At 40.6% G+C, this 23,219-nt stretch overlaps 1 long non-coding RNA gene across 1 annotated transcript; it reads left to right on the top strand.

Moving 5' to 3' along the window:
• Positions 1 to 1,800: 1,800 nt before the first annotated feature.
• LOC122648610 lies at positions 1,801 to 23,060 on the top strand. Its single transcript, XR_006331104.1, has 3 exons — positions 1,801 to 1,949; positions 13,729 to 13,741; positions 23,050 to 23,060. It is a non-coding gene; the product is annotated as an uncharacterized LOC122648610 (long non-coding RNA).
• The last annotated feature ends 159 nt before the right edge of the window (positions 23,061 to 23,219 follow it).

Raw genomic sequence — 23,219 nt, 5'->3', positions numbered from 1 at the left:
AATATGTACCAATGACTCAGAGAGAAAGCCAAAACCCTGAAAAAGTCGATCTCAAAACCCTGATGGAGAGTCGATCTCAAAACCCTGATGAAGAATTGATCTCACCCTGCTGAAAAAGTCGATCTCAAACCCTGAATCAGGAACTTCAATGCAGTCTTCTGATGCAGATCCAAGCACTAGGAAGAAGCCGAAGCCATGATTTATTTGGCTGTTCTTTTTATTTTTCGTTGGAGCCTTTATTTTTCTGTTTTCTGTTATGTAGGGGTAAAACAGTCTTTTTTATTTGTTTAAGTATGCTTAGTATTCCCTCCACGATTTTAGAGGGATAGGTTGTTTTTTTATTTGTTTAAACTTGTACTCCTAGTTAGAATACAAGTGTATTTATTAGATTTCAGATCAGTCCTAGTTTGATTAGGATTGGTTGGTGTTAGGATTTAGAACTAGGATTCCTAGTCCTAGTCTACATATTTGTGTAAGGCCTTTGGCCCTCTTTTTATTATAAATAGACAATTCGTGGGAGGCTCCCTGATGTAGCCTAGGTGAAATAACTTCCACTTAGGACCAGGTTCTGTCTAAGGGTTGGCCGAGTGGGCAGATTAGGGTTATTAGGGCAAAATCTAGGGTTAGGGCTAAGTAATGACAATGGGGTTTATAGGGTTTTAAAAGGCAGGTTTCAGAGATCTTAATGGTATAAAGATATTAGGGTTTGGAGAAGTTTTGAGTTTCTGCAATTTTGGGCAGAATCGGGTCACAGGCTTTAGGGTTTAATGGAGTGAAGAGATGAAGGGGTTAGAGTGGGAATCATAGGCTAGGGCTGAGGTCGAGTGTGGGGAATGATGTAGGGAAGGTGGACTGAGAATAGGGTTTGAAGGTGATGGTTAGATCTGGAATTATAATGGAGTCCTAGTTGAAGTAGGAGTTGCAGGTTTAATGGGGTTGAGGGTTGAATGGATAAATTGCAGGGTTAATGTGTAGGAGCAGCAACAGCTTGAAGATTGAAGAAGACCTCCTGACCTTCACAGTGCAAGGAGTCGTAGGAGAACCCACCCTTTAACCACCTTGAGTCCACAAGGATGTAGGCTCGCAGATGGAGCAGAGGCAGCTGCTCGATGGCAGCAATCTCAGATCTGAAACACAGTTTTTTTTATGCAATAATAAGTGGGGGAGCCTGCCCACGATTTATCTTATTTATAACGAAAGGGGGGGCCAAAAGGCCTTACAAATAATCAGACTTGAACTGGGAGTTCCAGTCCTAATCCTAGAAGCAATCCTAGTCAGATTAGGAGTGGTGATTCCTAATTACAATCAGCATACTTGTACTCTAAATGGGAGTACAAGTTTAAACAAATAAAACAAACAAATAAAGCAACCTATCCCTCTAAAATCGTGGAGGGAAGAACTAAGCAATAAAAGACTGTTTTAACCCTAGCATAAAAGAACAAACAAGTAAAGGCTCCAACGAAAATCAAAGGCTGCTCAAAGGCTGCTCTTCTTCTTCCTGCGTGAACTTGGATCTGCATCAGCTCTCCCCGGCTTAGAAACATTCATCTCCGATGAATGGGTGAATGCCATGTAGCGATCATACAACTCCGGATCGAGCCTCCTGAAATCATCAGCATGTATCCAAGTGCTGTCCTGGCGTGGTCGACCTTTCCACTTGACAAGGAAAGAGTGATAACCGGTGCCTTGACGAGTCGTCTTGTGCATATCATCCAGAACTTCTTCAATCACATCTTCTGGAGGTGGCTTCAGTTGGGGCAGCCGCAACATGTGCTCTGAATTGCCATCATCGGAATGATGCCCCATGTACAAATATAGATCAGCCACGTTGAAAACATTGCTTATGCCCATATCATCAGGTAACTCTAGAACATAAGCATTAGGTCCAATACGTTTCAGCACCTTATATGGACCCATCTTCTTTGGATGGAGCTTACTGTTGACACCCGGTTGGTGTCTCTCTGGATTCACCCGTACCATGACCATGTCGCCTGGCTTGAACTCAACGAACCGGCGATGCTTGTCGGCAGTGGCCTTGTAGTGATCATAACTGAGTGCAATCTTGCGCCGAACATTTGCATGCACTTCGGTGATATGACGAATGAACTCATCAGCTTCAATACTTACCCGAGCTTGAGGGGGTAAGGGAATGAGATCAATCGGGCGGCGGGGTTGTATCCCAAGAAGAATCTCGAAGGGAGTACGACCGGTGGTCCTGTTCACGGAGCTGCTGTATGCAAACTCAGCAATGTCAAGGATAGAGGGCCATGTCTTCTCATAATCTCGGACCAAACACTGTAGCAAATTACCAAGGTTCCTGTTGACTACCTCTGTCTGTCCGTCAGTCTGGGGATGGAATGCAGTAGAGAACAAAAGCTTGGTGTTTGTTTTCAGCCATAGAGTCTTCCAGAAATAACTCATAAACTTCACATCACGATCGGATACAATGGTACTGGGTAACCCATGGATGCGAACAATCTCCTTGAAGAATAGCTTGGCAATGTGGGAAGCATCAAGTGTTCTTCGACAAGGAATGAAGTGTGCCATCTTGGTGAATCTGTCAACCACCACCATGATGGAGTCAAATCTCTCTTTAGTAGGGGGTAGACCAAGTATGAAATCCATACTGAGGTCAACCCATGGCTGGTGAGGAATCGGCAGTGGTGAGTAGAGGCCTGTGTTTTCCTTGGTACCTTTAGCTAGCTGGCAAAGTCGGCACTGCTTGATTACATGCTCTACATCCTTGGCCAAGTGAGGCCAATAGTACCGATCAGTTACCTGTAAGATGGTTTTATCTTTCCCGAAGTGTCCTCCTAAACCTCCTCCATGTAACTCCCTAATAATGTGGTGTCGTAAGGACGAATCGGGAATGCACAGCCGGGTTCCGAAGAACAAGTAACCATCATGCAAGGAGTACTTAGGGTGCTGTCCACCCTGCTTCAAATCAGCATATAGGACTTGAAAGTCCTTGTCACTAGCATACTCGTCTCTGATCTGCTCGATGCTAAGTGCATGGGCTGAGAAAGTGACCTTATTTTCCTTTCCTGACTTGTATTTGAGGGCAAAGTTGAAATCCTGTAAATATGCAACCCATTTAGCACCAGGCGGTGCTAATGGACTTTTGTGAGTGGAGGTGCTTGAGTGCCTCATGATCAGTGTACAGGATGAACTCTTTGCCAATAAGGTAGTGTCTCCAATGCCGCAAGACCTGAACAACAGCATAAAGCTCTATATCATAAGTAGAGTACCGAGTCTTGGCATCATTGAGTTTCTCACTGTAGAATGCAATAGGGTGCCCATTCTACATAAGAACCCCGCCTAGACCAACATGGGAAGCATCAGTAGCAACTTTGAAAATATGGTCAAAGTTGGGCAGGCGTAGCACCGGAGCTTCAGTCATCTTCTTCTTAATCACTTCGAAGGCCTTTTGAGCGGCTGCTGTCCATGCGAACGGACCCTTGTTCTGTTTGGTGCATTCGGTTATGGGTGCCATGATGGCACTGAAATTGCAAATGAATCGCCTATAAAAAGAAGCCAAACCATGGAAGCTTCGCACTTCAATAAATGTCTTCGGAGTAGGCCATTCAACAACGCTTCGGACCTTTTCCGGATCAGCTTCAACACCCTTTGAAGAAATTATAAAACCAAGGAAAATAACCTTGGGCAGCATGAAGGAACATTTCTTTAAATTGATAAACAACCTCTCTTGCCGGAGTAATCTGAGAACTTGTTTCAGGTGGTCTATGTGCTCATCTGGGTCTTTACTGTATACCAAAATATCATCAAAATAAACAACAAGAAATTTACCGATGAAGGGGCGAAGTACCTGGGTCATGACTCTCATGAAGGTGCTAGGTGCATTCGTCAGGCCAAAGGGCATGACCTTCCACTCGAATAATCCATCTTTCGTCTTGAAGGCTGTCTTCCATTCGTCTCCAGACCGTATGCGGATCTGATGGTATCCACTGCGGAGGTCAATCTTGGAGAAGATCTTAGAACCGGACAGCATGTCTAGCATGTCATCAAGCCTAGGAATTGGGAACCTATACTTGATGGTGATCTTGTTGATAGCTCGGCTGTCCACACACATGCGCCATGAACCATCCTTCTTTGGTGTCAACAAGGCTGGAACAGCACAAGGGCTTATGCTTTCTTCAATAAATCCCTTCTTGAGAAGCTCTCCAACTTGTTTATTAAGCTCTTCATGCTCCGAGGGGCTCATCCTGTAGGCGGGCAGATTTGGTAACATAGCACCAGGTACCAAATCGATGGCATGTTGAATATCTCTGAGTGGTGGCAACTCATTGGGCAGTTCTTCGGGTACTACATCTGAAAAGTCCTGCAATAGATCCTTGATGGGTTGTGCAAACTTCTGTTCGGTTTGGGCAGCAACCTCTTGAGTCACCAAGGCAAGAACCAGTCCCGTATCATGGCTGATTTGTTCAAATTCCCTTTGTGGAACAGCTAGCAATTTATTTTCAGATTCTGTCCCCTTTTGATTAGTGCGCATGACACGATGTTTCCGTATTTCTACAGGCAAATTAAGTGGGTACCACTTGATCTCTTCTCCTTTATGTTGAAACACACAGAGGTTTTTTCTTCCTAGGAGAGCAACATCATTGTCATAAAGCCACGGTCTCCCTAGTAGGACATTAGTCATTCTCATCGGAATGATATCACACCAAATTTCCTCTGAATATTTTTGGGCTTGTAAGGGAACATAGCATCGCTTGTTCACATCAAGCTTATTCCCATTCAATAAGGAAACTTTGTAGGGCATCGAGTGCTTCTCAAATTTCAGATTCGCCTTCTCCACAAGATCTTCAGACACAACATTAACGCAGCTACCACTATCAACAATTATCTGGGTTGTGCGCTCACCTGCTCGCAAGCGGGTATAGAAGATGCAACTACGTCGCCAATCTTCACCTTTGGATTCAGCACTCAATATACGTGCTACTACGTGTACACCTCGGGTATCTTCAAATTCATCACCCAAGTCGTCAAAATAAGCAGTCCCATCATCACCATCTTCGGGGGGTAATGCATAAATACCCTGTTCATCAAATTCATCAGGGCTTTCTTCCTCCTTTTCAGCTACATGAATCTGCCGTTGTCGTTGTGGGCAGTCCTTAGCATAGTGATGCAGAATGATCACCAAATAGGGCTTATTTCTTTAGAAATAGGCCTAGGGTTGGGTTATATACATGTTGGGCCTTTGTTCCCAAGGGTTTTTTATGTATTAGGCCACTTTAATGAGCCTAAATTAGGGGCATATAGGTTGCATACGGGATTAGTCCAATACTTAGTTTATTTTCCTATTTTTAGATTGAACCGGTTTAGAATTGGTTGCATCCAATTGGTTCAATTGGTCCAATTTAAGTGAAGTGTTCCTATTGGTCAATAGGTCCTTATATCCTATTGGCTAACATGGGATCTACTTTAAATTAGTTGTTTTTAAGTTAGATTCTCTTATTTTAAGTTAGTAGGGGTAGTTAAGATATTTTACTGTTTTAAATTAGTAATTTGATTGTAATTAGATCTCTTCCACGATTTTAAGTGAAGAGGAAGTTAGATTGTATTAGGATTTGGCCTTTGGCCTTTAATTATAAATAAAGCAACCGTGGGAGGCTCCCCCACATTGAGATTTGAAATTAAAATACAGAATTTGTGGCTGTCTTGCTGCTGCTCCTTGCTCTTCAAGAGTGTGTGCATCCTTGTGGGTTATCAAGGTGGAAGGGTGGGTGGAATCCTGCGACTCCTTACGCCGTGACGGCTGGGAGGGTCTCTCTTCGAAGGTGATTTCATCCTTCATCCCTTAACTTGCTGCCGGTGGAATCCTATAGTAAGTTGAGATTTAAATTTCTGTTTTAGTTTCCTTCCCTCCCCCATTCGATCCCTCTTGTTTTTCTATTTGAATTTCCAAAACCCTAGATCATCTAGGCATTATCCAGCCATCATCCTACCTCTGTTTTACACCAAAATCAGAGCACAGCCTTCCCAGACCATCTCCCCCACTCGACCAGACTTGCTGCCCATTCTGTCCAGCCAAACCCTAAAATCCCTCTTATCCTTTAAACCCTAAAAAAACCTAATTTTCTGCTGGGACATATTCAGCCATCAGAAAACCTCCTTGCTGCAGCCGAACCTTCCCCCTAGTCCCTCTGACACTCGACCTTAAGCCCTGCCCCTAAATCCTACTTTAAACCATAATTTTAGTTGTTTTTCCTCATTACAAAACCCGAAACCCTAACCCTAAATCTGCAGAATTTTGAAACCTAACCAAATCCAGATATTTTTATATCATAATGACCCTCTAAACCTGCAGATTAAAACCCTATAAACCCCATTCCCAAATTCCCATCCTAAACCCTAATTTTGCCCTAAAACAGCCCCTAATCAGCCCTAAACAGCAGGCTTACCCTAAGCTTGGTTCTACTTGGTTCCTAGTGGGATTAATTCCTATTCTAGGACTACATTACATAGTGTCCCTTCTCATTGCAGCGATAACAGGTGTTGGACTCACTGGTAGTCATTGGGGCTTTACCCTTGTCCACACGTGAAGAGCTACCAGTGTAAGGGGCTGTCCGTGTAGAACCAGCAGTGGTGTTATTACCTCTATTGTAACCATTAGTTGGTTTGGATGCTGGAAAAGATTTTCTGGTGTCGACAGCAGTAGAACCAAACCTTCTAGTAGTGTTCAATAGGTCTTCTGCCTTCAATGCCTTCTCAAAGCAATCCTTGACGTCCAGAACATCCACAACGCCAATAGCTCTGAGGATGTCAGATCTCAATCCCAATCGGAATCGGGACAACATTTGAGTAGCACTTTCTATTGTGTCGGTGCGAGATGAGAGAGAATCAAACTTCTGCATGTACTCGGATACAGTCATATTCCCTTGACGAAGGGAGTTGAATTGGTCTTGCATCTGAGCTGTATAGTGTCTTGGTAAATACTTCTCTTTCAAATCATACTTCATATCCTCCCAGTTGGTAGGTGCTTTACCTTCACGTTCCATATCCCTCTCTGTCTTGCGCCACCAGTCTCGAGCAGCACCAATTAATTTAGTGCGTGCCAGTCTCATCTTTCGATCTTCAGGCAAATCATACCAATCAAAGTAGTCATCTAGGGCAGCAAGCCAGTCGTAGAATTTCTGTGGATCACCAGTCCCATCATACTCTTTCAGTTCTAGCTTGACCTTCTGTGTATCAAATCTTCTGTTCTGGGCTTCATCTCCAGTGAAGTAGGATCTCAAATATTCCTCAAAATAGGTCTTCGAGGTGCTTCAGTAGTTCTGTCCCTATCTTCTCTGTAGTCATCCGTGTCATATCTTCTTCGATCCCTGTAGCCTCGGTCATGTCTAGACTGATCTCTGTGGTCCCTGTGACGTCTGGAATGATCTCTATAGTGCTCATTCCTTCCCAGAGTGCCATGAACTTCAGAATGGACTTGTAGCCGATCTTCCTCTACGTATAGAGGGTTGTTTATAATAGGCGCAGCTTGCTTTTGTTCCATGGCTGTCATTCGATCACCAAGAACTTGCTGGTCTGTTGAGATCTTCTGCAGCATAGCCATGATGGCAGCAAGGGAATCAGGTTGGGGTGGTCGTGTGGGATCCATAGCAGGGCTGCCATGTTCAGCCATGGCTCTGATACCAATTTGATGTAGCCTAGGTGAAATAACTTCCACTTAGGACCAGGTTCTGTCTAAGGGTTGGCCGAGTGGGCAGATTAGGGTTATTAAGGCAAAATCTAGGGTTAGGGCTAAGTAATGACAATGGGGTTTATAGGGTTTTAAAAGGCAGGTTTCAGAGATCTTAATGGTATAAAGATATTAGGGTTTGGAGAAGTTTTGAGTTTCTGCAATTTTGGGCAGAATCGGGTCACAGGCTTTAGGGTTTAATGGAGTGAAGAGATGAAGGGGTTAGAGTGGGAATTATAGGCTAGGGCTGAGGTCGAGTGTGGGGAATGATGTAGGGAAGGTGGACTGAGAATAGGGTTTGAAGGTGATGGTTAGATCTGGAATTATAATGGAGTCCTAGTTGAAGTAGGAGTTGCAGGTTTAATGGGGTTGAGGGTTGAATGGATAAATTGCAGGGTTAATGTGCAGGAGCAGCAACAGCTTGAAGATTGAAGAAGACCTCCCGACCTTCACAAGGCAAGGAGTCGTAGGAGAACCCACCCTTTAACCACCTTGAGTCCACAAGGATGCAGGCTCGCAGATGGAGCGAGGCGCGGCTCGATGGCAGCAATCTCGGATCTGAAACACAGTTTTTTTTATGCAATAATAAGTGGGGGGCCTGCCCACGATTTATCTTATTTATAACGAAAGGGGGGGCCAAAAGGCCTTACAAATAATCAGACTTGAACTGGGAGTTCCAGTCCTAATCCTAGAAGCAATCCTAGTCAGATTAGGAGTGGTGATTCCTAATTACAATCAGCATACTTGTACTCTAAATGGGAGTACAAGTTTAAACAAATAAAACAAACAAATAAAGCAACCTATCCCTCTAAAATCGTGGAGGGAAGAACATAAGCAATAAAAGACTGTTTTAACCCTAGCATAAAAGAACAAACAAGTAAAGGCTCCAACGAAAATCAAAGGCTGCTCAAAGGCTGCTCTTCTTCTTCCTGCGTGAACTTGGATCTGCATCACTCCCCCACATCTTTTCAGCTTAAAAAAAATCTCTGTTTCAGATCTGAGTTGCTGCACTCGACTGCTGCTCCTGCTCCTCTGCGAGCCTATATCCTTGTGGACTCAAGGTGGTGAAGGGTGGGGAAACCTGCGACTCCTTGCACTGTGAAGGTCAGGAGGTCTTCTTCAAGTTCTTCAAGGTTGCTGCTGCTGAAAATTCTGCAATTCCAGTAAGAGTTACAATTTCTTGCAACTTTATCATCTCTTCTTCTTACTTCCATTTAACCTAATCGACTTCCCCAAACCCTAGCTTCCTCTACATTCATCACAGCCCTATCCCCTCATCAGATTACACTCAAAACCTAACCACAGGTCCATCACAGTAACCCTCCCACTCGATCTCAATTGCAGCCTCACCTATCCACTACAAACCCTAAATCCCTCCCTCAACATAAAAACCCAGAAACCCTAAAATCTACCTAGACCTAACCAGCCATCAAAACCCCACCAAAGTCCAGCCGAACCACCCCCTCCCTGCTAGGAAAACTCGACCTAAAGCCCAGCCCCTAAATCTGCTCCTAAACCCTAGTTTCAGCTTAGATCCTAAATCTGAAAACCCAAAACCCTAGCCCTAATATTTCTGAATTTCTATTTCTTATTCAAACCTTATTAAAACCTATTCTAATAGACTCCTAAAAATCTGCAGAACATTACTGTCACGCCCCCATCCCAGACAAGGGATATAATATAATATAAGGGGTAACTAGGACGATGCGTGTCATCCCATTAAGCTACCAGGATCACTGACACAGTGTCCCAACGCACAGTCATAACCAATATTAAAGCCATATAATATCAGAGTGCGAAAAGGGAATATTACATTCCAAAAGATCAATAGTTTTACGGAAGCATATAAAATCAAATAGTTACAAGATAATCAAAGCCTAGATGATAAATACTGTAATTAATCCATTTTCCATTACCATCTAATAACTATCAACAAGGGTATAACAGTAAATGTTTATACATAGGCTTTAAGCCCTAAAATGACAAAAGGGGAACAAGTCCCAAGTATCCTCACGCCGTAGGTGCAATCTTCACAAGGACACCCATCGCCATGTTCCTCAAACACAGCTTCCGGCTCCTCCGTACTTGCATCATAATCTAAAAAAAATTTGTACAGGAGGGGGTTAGCTCCACTGAACCAGTGAGGGGATGGGGATGCACAAACACACAATTCACATAGTCCAATGATGCATGCATATGTTAAATAAATTTTCCACCTATCATCACAACTAAGTCAAAGGTATATGCTACTGTGACAACTCGGGAAACACTGTGGGTCACTTAACTTATCACCACAATGAACCTCAATTGTCACCGGGGGCCTATGCCGGTCAAAGCCACCAAAACCACCCAAGGGCAGACCCCGATAACCATACTGGCCTCTCCCACCTCCACAGAATCCGGTGTACTGCTTACCCAACACCTAAACCCCTGTTGGTAAGGGTCGTAGCACAAGGGTGCAGGTCCTAGCCACAGATATACTACATGCAATTCCTATCATCCCGAGAGGTAATCCGGGCGCATCAACTTTTCATCTGGTTTAGTGCCCGGTTACCAGCACGGCACGGCGCATACAGTTCAATATTACATTCAATCAAAGATATTATATATATAATCCGGGGCTCCGGCACTGGCGTTCACCGACACCGTAACCTGATAAGAAATGAAAAGCAACCACAACATCATCATATCAATCATTTAATAAAGTATGCAAATACACAAACATGCTTAAGAAATTATACTAATAGCATGATACATAATGCAAATATTAATAACAAGCCCAAACAACCAAACCCACTCACCCTAGGTGTTATATCCCGAAGCTAGAAGATGTCGCCGCGATTAAGTAGCACGTTGCAAAAATGGAAGATTTAACCTAGTGAAAGAGTGAGAATAGGGTTAATTATGTCAAAGGAGAGGATCCCCAAAAAGGTCCCCCACAAATTACCTAAGTTGTAGACTTTAAAGGTAGGGTGGTTTTATGGGTGGTTTCATGCCCAAACTTAAAACCACATGTAAATCCAACCTTAACAGGGGCTTAGGAAGGGTTCTGCTAGGTGCAGTTTTACGTGTGGTTTCTCAGGGTATATGAAACCGCAGGTAAAACCGACTGTAACAGAGAGCTTCTTAAGAGGATGGTCTTAGGGTGGTTGTAGGGGCGGTTTCTCGTAGGTCTTGAAACCACAGGTAAAACCGCGTGTCTCCAAACCTCAAAATTAAAGGGTTATTCACCAAGGCTTCCATTTCCAAGTAGATTGGAGGAAAGGAAATACCAAGAGGGCTTTCTCCTTGGCACATTAGGGTCCTAAGACCTCTTTAGGCCTATGCAACCCAATGATTCAAGAGGGGGAAAGCAAGAGGACTTCATTTAGAGCATAATAGGATAGAAACCCTATGTCTATCGATTGGGATGGGATTGGGAGCTTTGACGTTAGCCAATGGAGTCAAATAGCTCCACAAAAATCAAGGCCATGAGTTTCCATCGATTTTTGGGTTCCAAAGTAAACCCTAGATCGATTCTTTCCCATCTCCCAACTCCAAAACCCAAAATAAAAGAAGGGAGAGGGCCATAATGGCTTATCTACCTCAAGGAAGTGATACTCCACGTTGAGGCTCCAAGAAGCAAGATCCTCAAGCCCCCTTTCAAGCTCCTCCACACCTCTTCTCCTTTCTCTCCTTCCTCTTTCTTTCCTCCACGTTTTAGGTTAGGTGAGAATAGTAATGAGAAGTAAAAGCCCTTTAGTCTATTTAAGGTAAGTGATGCTTTAGGGTCCATTTGGTTGGGTACTAATAGAATAAAAACCCATTTTTAGGTTCAACTAGTCAAATGGGTCAAGTAGGTTAAATGGGTCGGTCCAAGTTAAATGGGTCATTAAACCATATGGGTTATGAGAGCTAAATGGGTCGACCCACTAGTTCTAAATAGGAAAGAAGTTTACTAAAGGGGCGGGATCCACATAATATGGGGTCATAAATCCTTCACACGCTTCCCAAGGCAAGTGGGACCCACAAACAAAATATTCCCTATACAATTAAAATAGCCCAGGCGGCCAAACCTTGACTCGTACTTCGAGGACATCGAAGGGAAGGGTAAATAAATACATTAAGGGCTAGAACTTACTTCTCCATTGCCATGGTGCGTCACCCATGACCCCGAATAGTTTCCTCCACAGGCAAACCCGTATCATGGTCAATAATTTTGTAGCTGGGTTTGACCATCATCAAGAATAGGTCACCAGCATACAAGGTAGCGGTATCTACACGTCATGAGGGAGAAATAATAATTAATTATACTCCCGGGGTGCGGGTATAACAATTACCCTATAAGACCCTAACCCAATCTCCCATTCCTAACCCTAACTTTGCCCTAATAACCCTAATCTGCCCATTCGGCCAACCCTAAGACAGAACCTGGTCCTAAGTGAGATTTATTTCACCTAGGCTACATCATCTTCACTCCATAAACGAATCACCACCAAAAAGTGACGGTTAACCGAGTTTTATGAGGAAGAAGAGAGAATAAGAGAAAGAAGAAATCAGGTATCGGATATCAATCCCGTATGTAGTGCTCAACAACACCAAAACTCTTTCTTTATTTGAAATTATTTCTATTTGTGGGGGTGTTACATATATAAAGGCCTATTAAAATTCTTAAATTCACTCAGAAAAAGACTCCTAATCACTCTTCACACACTCAATAATGTAATAAGCTCAAACCAAAACTCTAACTGCTTAGTATCCTAATCTAACTCAAACACTTGACTACTAATCCCATGTACTAACTTTATCCTCATTTTAGGGGCTTATACATTAGGCCCATTACAATGAAATCCCCAAAAAAAAAGTTCAATCTATAATATAACTACCTGGAGGTCAATATCAGCTCAGTAGGTTCAACCAGCACCTTGTAGGCCTCCCAAGCTTGGATTGATGCCTAATGCAACTGCTTTATATCTTTGCAAGCAGCTTTAGTTTTCCTTTCTTTGGAGGTCTTTACAACCCCAAATAAAATCTCTTAGGTTTGGCATAAAGTTTCCGAGAAGTTAGCTGGTTTATATCACAAGAGTGAAGCTGACCAAGGAAGACTAGCAAAAGGGCATAAGAGACAAATATGCCAATTATTTTCTAGCTCAAACTTACTGTATAACACGATATCAACATCAGGAGCAACCAAAGTCTGCAGATTTCTAGTTGGGAGAAAATTATTTATACAGTTCAAATGAATAAATTGGTTGTTGGGAGGACCAATAATTTTCTCATATAGTTTTCCATATTTATTTAGAATGGGAGACGTGATTATTGATCAAGCTGAAGTGATGAGATGGTAAGCACATTTGCAAGGGAAATAACCAGTTTCATTGAGGCATATTTGTTATTCTTTTTGTTAATGATAGATATCTTTTGAGAACTTTGGTAACAACATTTTGAGGGAAGGAGGAGTAACAGGTATGCCAATCCCGTTCCTTTCTGGCCTAAGTTAACTTTTGAGGAAATAGAGTTTCGACTTTTTTAATTTTTGGATCCAAGGATTCTTTCAAATATTAATACTAGATTCCAAAACAACTATATTTACCAGTCTTTGGTCAACTCCTTGAATCCAGTCTTTCAAGTAAAACTTTCTTGTATTTCGATCTTCCCCAAAAAAAGTTGTTCTATAATGGTCAAGCTTTTACCCAACAGACTTTGGTAGCAAAAAGGCTGACATTAGATCGCTTGGGATGGTTGAGGAGTCAATTTGACTAGTGTTGCCTCCCAGGTTCAGAAGTTCAAACTCTCGACCAAATTTGTTTTCAACCGTAGAAATTAAGCTGTCGAAAATATTGTCTCTCTTTCTTCCAAAAGGAATAGGAGAACCCCGGGTATCTCATTCCTTCTATTTTCCCTACCTTTAGCATTTCCACCAAAATCATGGATTGTAGTCCTATTATCACCTCTGAAAACTAACTATTAAACAGCTTCCCAATCATCAAGGTGGAAAGAGAGGGAAGAAAATGGGGTGTGAGGGTAGGGGGAACCAGTTGGGCAAGACTGAAATCTGTTGTGCTGATTGAATGATCTAAAGACGTAATGCAATTTGCAGTGGAATCACAGGATCTATGTGGGAATTTAACACACTAGGTGTGGAGAAAGAGAGAAAGGTATTGTCTCATCAACAGATGGATGGAACTTGGAAGATGCATGATCAGATGTCAACCTGATTGGATCAATCTATCATTCTGGTTTGATCAGATGTCAGCTTTGAAGGAGATTATGAGGGAATTGAAGTGCATCAATCACTGATAGTTAACTGCCTAACCCACCAACTCCTTGTTCCCAGGAGAATTCCTGTTGAAAATATTACTTGTTTTGTTCTGCACAATGTATTGCCAGAGGTGATGGTTCTAGTAGAGGAGGAGGATTTTTCTAAAATCCAATAAAACCCTTCGGCAGAATTCCTCTATGAGAGGAGTTTCTCTTCTTTCCTTTTTTTTTTGGGGGGGGGGGGGGTGTTGGGTGGGTAGAAAGGAGTTCTCAGGACATAAGTTAGTGGATCATGTGATGTAGTCTTATTCATAGATGAGAGGAAAGAATGGAATTGTGGAGAAATGGTTCATCTTCAGTAGAGGACTTCAAGTTCTAGTCTCTCAGGCCTAGTTCTTGGTGGGTCTCTTTGCAAGCATGAGAAGTGCAGGTTGGCCTTGTTTTGTTAAAGAAGACTAATGTAGAATAGCTAGGCTGCAACCAATTCTACAGGAAGATTGTATACTCTTCAATGAAGAACAGCATCCATAGGGTATTTTAAGGCTCAATGAAGAACAGCATCCATAGGGTATTTTAAGGCTTTCTTCAATCAGCAACTAAGGTACCATGAAATCTTCTATTGAATGAATGAATCCCAGCAGTAGTTTGGGACCTTGGTTGATCTCAGATTTGCAGGGATTAAAATAAAAACCAGAAGAGAAACAAAGAATAAAATAGTAAATAGAGAAGATGGATAGATAGAAAAAGGGGGATAGGGATGGGTCTCTCACCCACGGCCTCTCACCGTACCTGTCTCTCACAGCCATTAATGCCTTTAACCAAGCTCATTCTTTTTTTCCTCAAACTAGACTTGGCTGGTTATCAGCCTATTCCTTTATTTTTAATTTCAACTGATTACACATCCTAAATTCTTCTAGAAATATCTCAAAACAAAAGTCCAATTAAAATAAAACTCCTATTCCTAATCTAGAAATAACTAAAATAATCAACCTCTAAAACCCCACACAAGGCAGCAACCTTTTTGGATTCAAAGTACTCCACGAAAGCTGTCATGTGGGCCCATCAAATCTGAGTAAATACCTCCTCTTTAGTCTTTACCGCATTAAAGGAAATAATCCTAATTATCTGTAGGAGACTCCTCCATGCATTGGCAATTGAGTCTTCAAATTGATCTCATCCAGCTGGCTATGGGGCTCACCAGATCGGCAGATCTACTAAAAAGTATTCCCAAACTGAGCAAATATAGGTTGTGACACTGTTCATGTGAACAGTGTTTTGGTCTTTTCTTCTTCATGTTTCTCTACGAAATCTGGACTTAGGCTGCCTTATGAGATGCGCAATCGAACCAACAAAAAACCGCTACATCATCAAACCAGGCTGCTTCTCAAAGCAGTTGAATCCCACAACTACACTGGATTGGTTTTGGGGCTTGTTCCTGCGGCTACACGTGGACTTGTGATTTACATCAAAGACGTTTGACAGCAGCTTCTTTGGTCCCTATCAAACTTGAGGTGAGAAATGTTTGGTCCTGTTAGTAGATTGACTATAGCCTTTTTTAAGGGTCTTTTAGGAAATTGATTTTGTCCACTCTCTTGGTGGATAAGCTCTAGCTTCTCTCTCTCTCTCACATACACATCATTAGCTTAGCAGAAATCTTTTCACATCTAGCTTTATTGGCCAGATTATTAAGCATAGGTCCCTATATTCCTGTTCCTCCGGCAGTTTTACAGATTCCAAAGTTTGTATAAAGCAGGTAATATTAAATAAGATAGTAAACAGTTCCCATGGCCATTACTTGCCATCCCAAACTCTGAGATAGTCCACCATTTGCTGTGAGTATGGTCACACACTACTTTCCTTTCCATCATGAATGCTGCCTCATGGAGTCCCTGCCTGATGTCTCTGGTTTCTGATTCCTGCGCTGTAACTATGTATGTCCATAGTTTATATGAGCAATGAATGGAGAATTATCCTTTATCATCACTGGTGCCCAGCCTGTCATTATTCTTGGATTAATGTTGCCATATGTTGGTATTAGAAGAAAAACTTTTGAGAGCAGTTCTAACAGCTATGGCTTCATTCATTTGGCTAAGTATGTCTTGACATAGAAGGGTTGAAAATGAAAGGAGGAACATAAAATCATCCAATTTGTTTTACAGAAAAGTCGCCTACACTGGTTTTTTACGTAGGAGATTATCAATGATGGGCCACGATCCTCTATATCTCAGTAGAACTATTTTTCATTTTGTTAGAATGAAAAGCTCAGCCTTAATATTGAAAACAAAGGAAGCCTAAGTTTTCAGACCTTTCAATCCCCTAATCATCTTTAGAATATAGTCCCATATGCTAAGATACTCTTTTGTTTTTTAAGAATTAACTGGTATCATCTAGAAGCATTTGGTGCAACAAAATGTGAATATAATTTCAATCATAGAAGTGAAAATATGATTTGGTTGCTAGTCTATGGTACCAACCTCTATACTCTTGAAGTGGATTTTGAATCATCACTTGAGTGGTTTACCCCCAAATATAAAGTTGAAACCATTTTCAAATGGACTACAGATTAAAATATAATAATAAAAACTTTCCACTTGAGTGGTTTACCCCCAAAATATATAAAGGTGAAACCATTTTCAAATGGACTACAGATTAAAATATAATAATAAAAACTTTCCACTTGAGTGGTTTACCCCCAAAATATATAAAGGTGAAACCATTTTCAAATGGACTACAGATTAAAATATAATAATAAGAACTTTCCACTTTGGGGTTTCTCCTTTTTTATTCAAGGAATATAAATGGCATGGGCCTGGGCCTGGGCATGGGCATTCATACCTACCCCTACCATTGTCCATGTAGCTGGCGACCCCCTGGCTCTGTCCATCCGAACCTGCCCTCTTCCCATTCCTAACACTAACACTACAACAAAAATAAGAAAAGACAAGGTGCTTGTTTTTATGCCAACAACCTTCTCTGCTCGTCTTCAGTCTTATGTATGCCTATCTTAACAACATTTTAAGAACTACTAAAATTCTCAAAGATGATCTATAATTTGTCCCTTTCATCCTACTTAGATTTTTTTTTTTTTTTTTTTTTTGGGGGGTGGGGGGGGAGTGTGTGGGGGTGTGTGTAAGACATCTTACTTAGATTCGGTTGCAGTAATAAGGGAGATGGTTCTCTGACTGGATTATAATTTACAAAAATTTACATTGGTTAATAAAGCATTTTATATTAAACCAAACATGGAAGCACTCGAAAAAGCCAAACCAACCCATCCTTCTTTGGAAGCATCTTCACCAGCATCGTAGAATCTGTCCAAGCCTCTATGGATTTACTGTCCAGAAGCAGTGATCCTTGAAACTCTTGGGGAAGTTCCGTTGCCTGTGCCTCAACCTCACATCATGTCATTCTATAATCCATAACAAATTTAAAATGATTTTTAGTAAATAACAATAGAAGCCCATTTTGTTCTTTAGATGAACAGTTGAACAAAGCACCACAAATGATAATAAGAAGATCCATAGTAGACAACGCAAAGTAATCTATTTAAGGGGCCGTTTGTTTGATGGGGAGGCTGGGGAGGGGATGTTGTGGGACTGGATCCCACAGTGTAGTACAGGAGTGGGTTTTTACTTTTCCCATGAACAAATCAAAGCTTTAATGTAACTTTGAATAAGATAGTGGTTCAAGTGCCACATCAGCAGACACACATTTAGGTTGGGATTGGATTTTTAAGTGCTTCATCAGCGCTTTTCCACCTCACCTACGCAGTAGGTCCCCATCAAACAAATCTTAGATTAACTTAAACTAGCTTTGTGACTGTGCCATTAGTGCAAAGCTTTTGGGCTGGAAAAAACCATGTGACTATACTTTGATTTCAGCTACATATTCACAGAGGCATAAACGTTTGTTTAATGGCGTAGTGGCACATTATCAATTTTCCCCGAGGTAAAGAGGATTGTTCTTAGAAAAATGGCTAATCTAAAGCGTGAGAATATTCCTACTATATAGTCTTTTATGTTAAAAAAAAATCTTAGTTCGGCTTTAGGCACTACTTTATGCTTGTCGTATTGCAAACTATTGAATATAATCAATTGTGGTTGTTGTGGGTCTAGACTCTAGAGGGTGGAATTCCCCTCCTGCTCTCCCCAGAACCAAGAAAATCCTAGCTCCACACCTCTCCTGCCTAGGGTTTAAAACACAGAATCATGATCAGGATTGGTTCTTCCCGATTCTAATCCAAATTGAATTGGAATCGGCATCAGAATCAGTGTTCTATTGCCCTCTAGGGGTTTTTTGTACAAGGATCGGAAGAGTTGGATTGGCCAGAATCAGGATAAGCCTCAGCCAATCTGATCCGGATTCTTGAAGCCATGCTCCTGGCTCTTGGAATATTGAATAATCAGGGACCATTGGATATTCTTAAGATTAGCTCAGAAGGAAAATATATATAGTTGTGTTTGGTATGCATTCTTGGAATGCATTTCTTAAGAGTAGCTCAGAAGGAAAATATATATAGTTGTGTTTGGTATGCATTTTAGGTTGATTTCGCATTACAACTATTTTCATTATCCAAGAATGCGTAATCGACTTAGAATGCATATCAAACACTGCCTTAAACTCTTGTCGAAGCATTCAACTTGGATTCAAAAAATCAGGGAGAGCTTTTTTCACCGTAGAGGAAAGGAATCCAACCATTGGGATGCCATAATCATCTTCCCCAGTATAAGTATAAGAATGTCCTACTACCTTATTCACTGTTCAAGGAGTCTCATTGGAGAGCCAAAACCCATGAATGAAGAGATGTCTTTCTTCATTGCGGGTAAAGAAAAACTGTTCAAAAAATAACAATCTAATCTTTGAAGTTTGAGAAGGGATATTCAAACCCATCTCCCTTTTTCTCAAGGATGGGGAAAGATTCAAAACTAGTGTAACCCATCTCCCTTCTCTACTCGATTTTTTTTTGTTTGCTGCTTCTGTTTTTCTGTTGTCGTTCTCTCTCTTCCTTTTTTTCTGGGTTCTGGCAGAACCAAGAAGGGGTCTTAGGTTGGGGTTTTGGTAGAGATTCGAAAGAGATGGGAGGCAAGGGTGGGATGGGTCACTGGACTCGATGGAAGGATGGGCTCGGGTTTCAGTGGAGTCGAATGTGACAAGGAAAGGGGTAGAGTTTCAGCGGGAAATGGGAGAGAGAGAGAGAGGGTTGTTGTGGGAAGGGAGCAGATTTTTTTTTCCACTGTTGATATCGATAGAACAGTGGTGGGTTTGTCAAACACCATTTCGCAACCCATAAATATGTTTCTGCAACCAAAAACACCAAAAAGCATTTTTTGTGAGAAACAGAACAGAAACATGCATAAGGTTATCAAATGGTATGTAAACCCTTTATTTTTAGCAAATAATATAGTATAAGCAAAGGGGTAAGGTTGCGTACATTATGACCAACATGTCATGGGTTCCAATCTGAAACAACCTCTCGACAAAAACAGAGGTAAGGCTGTATACATTATGACCCTCCCCAACAGGAGCCTCATGCACGGGATACGCCCTTTAGTGGGAGTCATGATCAGCTCTTCTTTTTTTTTTTGGTAAATTGATCAGCTCTTCTTTTTTTTTTTGGTAAATTGATCAGCTCTTTTTCCCCTGCTTTTTATTGGTTCGAAATCACCATCAGCTTGTGTCACAAAGGGTGAAGAATCCCTTGAGTTTGGGAACTTCAAATACCTTGGTAATTACGTCTCATTCATGAAACATAAAGCACGAAACATGATTGTGATCTAAATTGACTCATTTGATTCAAAATTATCCCTTCCTCCCTTAGCTTAGGAATAAATTAATAAACCTTTCAAATAAAGATCACCACAACCGCATTATACATACGGTGGAAAAGTGTCCTATCACATTATGAAAATCTCTCCTCCTCTCCTCTTGCTACTTGGCTTAGTGCTCGATCAGCTATTTGAGTTCCTCATTTTTTTTTTGGATCGGTGTTCTCTTTGGGGGAGCGTGGTCCTTGTACACATGTGGGGCCAATGAAAGAGTGTGCATTGATATCATCATAGGGTGGGATTTCCGATTTTTATGGGATGGGGGCCATCATTTTTCTCTTCCCCTCTGTGTCTAGGTGTGGACAGTACACTTCTATCTAATTGGGAAAAATATAAATTAACAAAAATGATGGTGGTGCAAATAGGAAGAGGGAGAGAGTCGAATTTATTGGGCTGATTTTTGTCACAAATTTGTGTTTTTATTTTTAAAATACCAATTTAAATTTGTTTCTCCAGTGAACAAAAAATGTGTTTTCTTTTTTTAACGATTTATTTTTAAAAAACCTAAAAACAAATTAGACGTCATATACATGTTTTGCTCCAAATTTATTCTTAAAAAAAAACACGAATATACCAAAACTGCATTTTATTTTATTTTTTTGAATGTTGCCATACACACCCTTGGTAGGTTACGTCTCTTTTTAACTTATCCTTGATTTCCTTTCTTTCTTTTTTTTTTTTTTTTTTTTTTTTTTTTTTGGTAAATACTTATCCTTGATTTCCACTAAAGAGAGAAAGAGTAAAAACCCCATGTGAGGTGAGGATATAACTCGGAAGTGGGTATGGACTATGGAATCGGTTTCTGTTGATTCTAAAACGAATTATCTTGGAATTGACTAGGAATCAGTTGAAATCAATTGGATTTGCCTTGGCCCAGCCTAACTTGGTTGGAATCGATCAAGTTGATTCTGAGTCAGCTCGACTGATTCAATATGAGTTATAAAACATAGGGGTGTCAACTCGTCGGTTTCGGTCGGCTTAATGAGGCCCCACACTGGCTCTACTAGTTTAGGTAATCGGGCCTTATAATTCAAGGCATAGACATGTTTCTATTTGGTCGGTCCGTTTCATTCCATAATCAAGTCTCAAGTTAATAGGCTTAATCGGGATTTAAACGGGTCAATAGACTAATTAGGCTATAAACAGTCCTTAAACGAGTGATAATTGGGTTAAATAGGTTTAAACGACTAATCGGGCGGACCTATTAACGTCCAGTTATCAGACGGTCACAATATTTGGTCGGTGCTAGTCGAGTGACCGCTTGAGCCCGACACATCTAACAATCAATCGGGCCAATCTCGGGCTTTGACCCGTCAATTCAGGTTAGGTCTACTGGTGGGGCCAACTTTTGACACCCCAAATAAAACCATTGCTTGGTAGACAAGGCTAGAGAACCCAGAATCACCTCCAGTAAGCTCCGATCTGAATTTGATTTGAATCGAACGAAATCAGTTGGAATTGGGCGATTCTCCCAATAAAGAGTGTAACTCTGATGTATTTTCTAGCAAAGTAAGGGGGTATAACTGTCCAAGAAAAGAACTTTTAATTTCAACGTATTAAATACGTACAAGTTCTAGAGTCACCATCTGGCTTTTCTTCCTACTTTTTTATTGGGTGGAAATCACGATCAACCTGTGTCACAATTCAATCTTGTGATCCAAATTGACCCCATTTGTGAGAAATTTGCACCTTCCTCCCTTAACTTGGGGTGTCTAATGGACCAAGTATACTTTTCTGACACAGACCACCACAACTCCATTATTTAGTATTATAAATGGTGGAAGAGTGACATTTCATTGTGAAAATCTCTCTTTTTCCATTGCCACTTGGCTTGACCAATTATTGAATTTTCCTTTTTTTTTTTGGTAATTTAAGTTTTCATTCACTAGTTTAATCTTTTCACCAATTGTGATATGTCAGTATGATTGAATAATTCCATCCTTAGAGGGAGTTGAGATGGATGAAGTGATTCTTTTTTTACCATAGATAGAGAGAAACTATATTTTTTTATCAGGAAATCTCCAAGTCTCGAGTCCCTTACGTCTGATCGATGATTGATATGTTTAATTAATCTCACATAAATAATAACACATATCGACTTATTGGGCATTGGAAGGAACCCCAATAAAATTAAAAGAAGCGATAAAAAAAATTTCATATAATTGGATTGTAGGGCTCATGAGATTCATAGAAGCTATGAGGTTAGCAATTTTTATTTTTTTTTGGTGGGGGAGGGGGATAAAATGAAGTTATCATTTTTGTTGATTCAATTTTCCTTCCTTTTTGGGTTTTGAAAGGACAACATCACTCCATTGTATTATTCACGAGAGATGAGATGCTTTTGGTTTCCAACCAATGCAATTAGTTTCAATGAGATTCTCCATTCTTTAAAAGCCATAGGGCCGGGGAAAATCGAGAATGACTTTCTTGTATATCTCTCAATAGGCAAACTCTTCTTCTATTAAATTGTCCTTTGGTACTTAAAGTCAATCCTAATAGATTATCAGATTCATCAAATTTAATATATGTTATGGGGAGAGGTTCCTCATGATATCACCATGCAGTTTCCCACTACTGGGTATCGTTGGTAAGGAATCGTCCACTAAGAGCCATTTAATATGAAGAGAGAGACTGTAGATCGCATGGATAGAATGTGAGAGGGTGTATAAAGAAATTTGTATGCTGTCATGGGTTTTTTTTCCCAGATGTTATATTCCATAAAATACTCATCAATATCGTCAACAGACATGAAAAAGTCAGTTGAGTGGATGGTCATGACAAATTGACAAACCAATTAGGTTGGGTCTTGGCATCATTATATATAGATAACTACAATGACCTTGTATAGTCTTATGGAATATAATGTTTGCCCTCATTGTTATTTATTCAAGCTATTTGTAAGGTACACCTTGATTTTTTATTTTATTTTTTTTTATTTATTTATATTTTTTTTGGATGCAAAAGTCCCCAAAACCTCCTCAAGGAGGGGGAAGGGGGGGTCGATAAAAGCCACAAGGGGCAGTTTAAATATTCATATATAAGATTAAATAGATGACCCTTTGATAAAATGGATAATCTCTCTCTCTCTCCCTCTATTTTTTTATAATAAATAAATTTTGATAGTCAAGGCAGAATCCTTTTTTATTTTGGGTGGATGGTCAAACCAGAATCTAATAAAGAATATACTGGAAGAGCAAGTTTTGTATTTCAAAAGATACATAAATTTGAGGGTCAAGGTACTCCTTTTCCAAACGGATTTTGATCGAGAATATACTGGAAGAGCAGGCTTTACTCAAAGTTGATACTTATTTTTTCATATCCAAAAGTCATATTATGGTTTTATAAAAAAGGGGAAAGCTCAACTATGTTTGGTTCTCAAGAAATTTAAAAATAAAAAAATAAGAAAATAAAAATATTATGACACAATGATTGATTTATGAGTCTATTTCTCT

Source organism: Telopea speciosissima, chromosome 1, assembly GCF_018873765.1.
Source record: "Telopea speciosissima isolate NSW1024214 ecotype Mountain lineage chromosome 1, Tspe_v1, whole genome shotgun sequence".
Taxonomy (NCBI): domain Eukaryota; kingdom Viridiplantae; phylum Streptophyta; class Magnoliopsida; order Proteales; family Proteaceae; genus Telopea; species Telopea speciosissima.
Note: the sequence above shows the minus strand (reverse complement) of the source record. Positions and strands in the feature narration are given on the sequence as shown.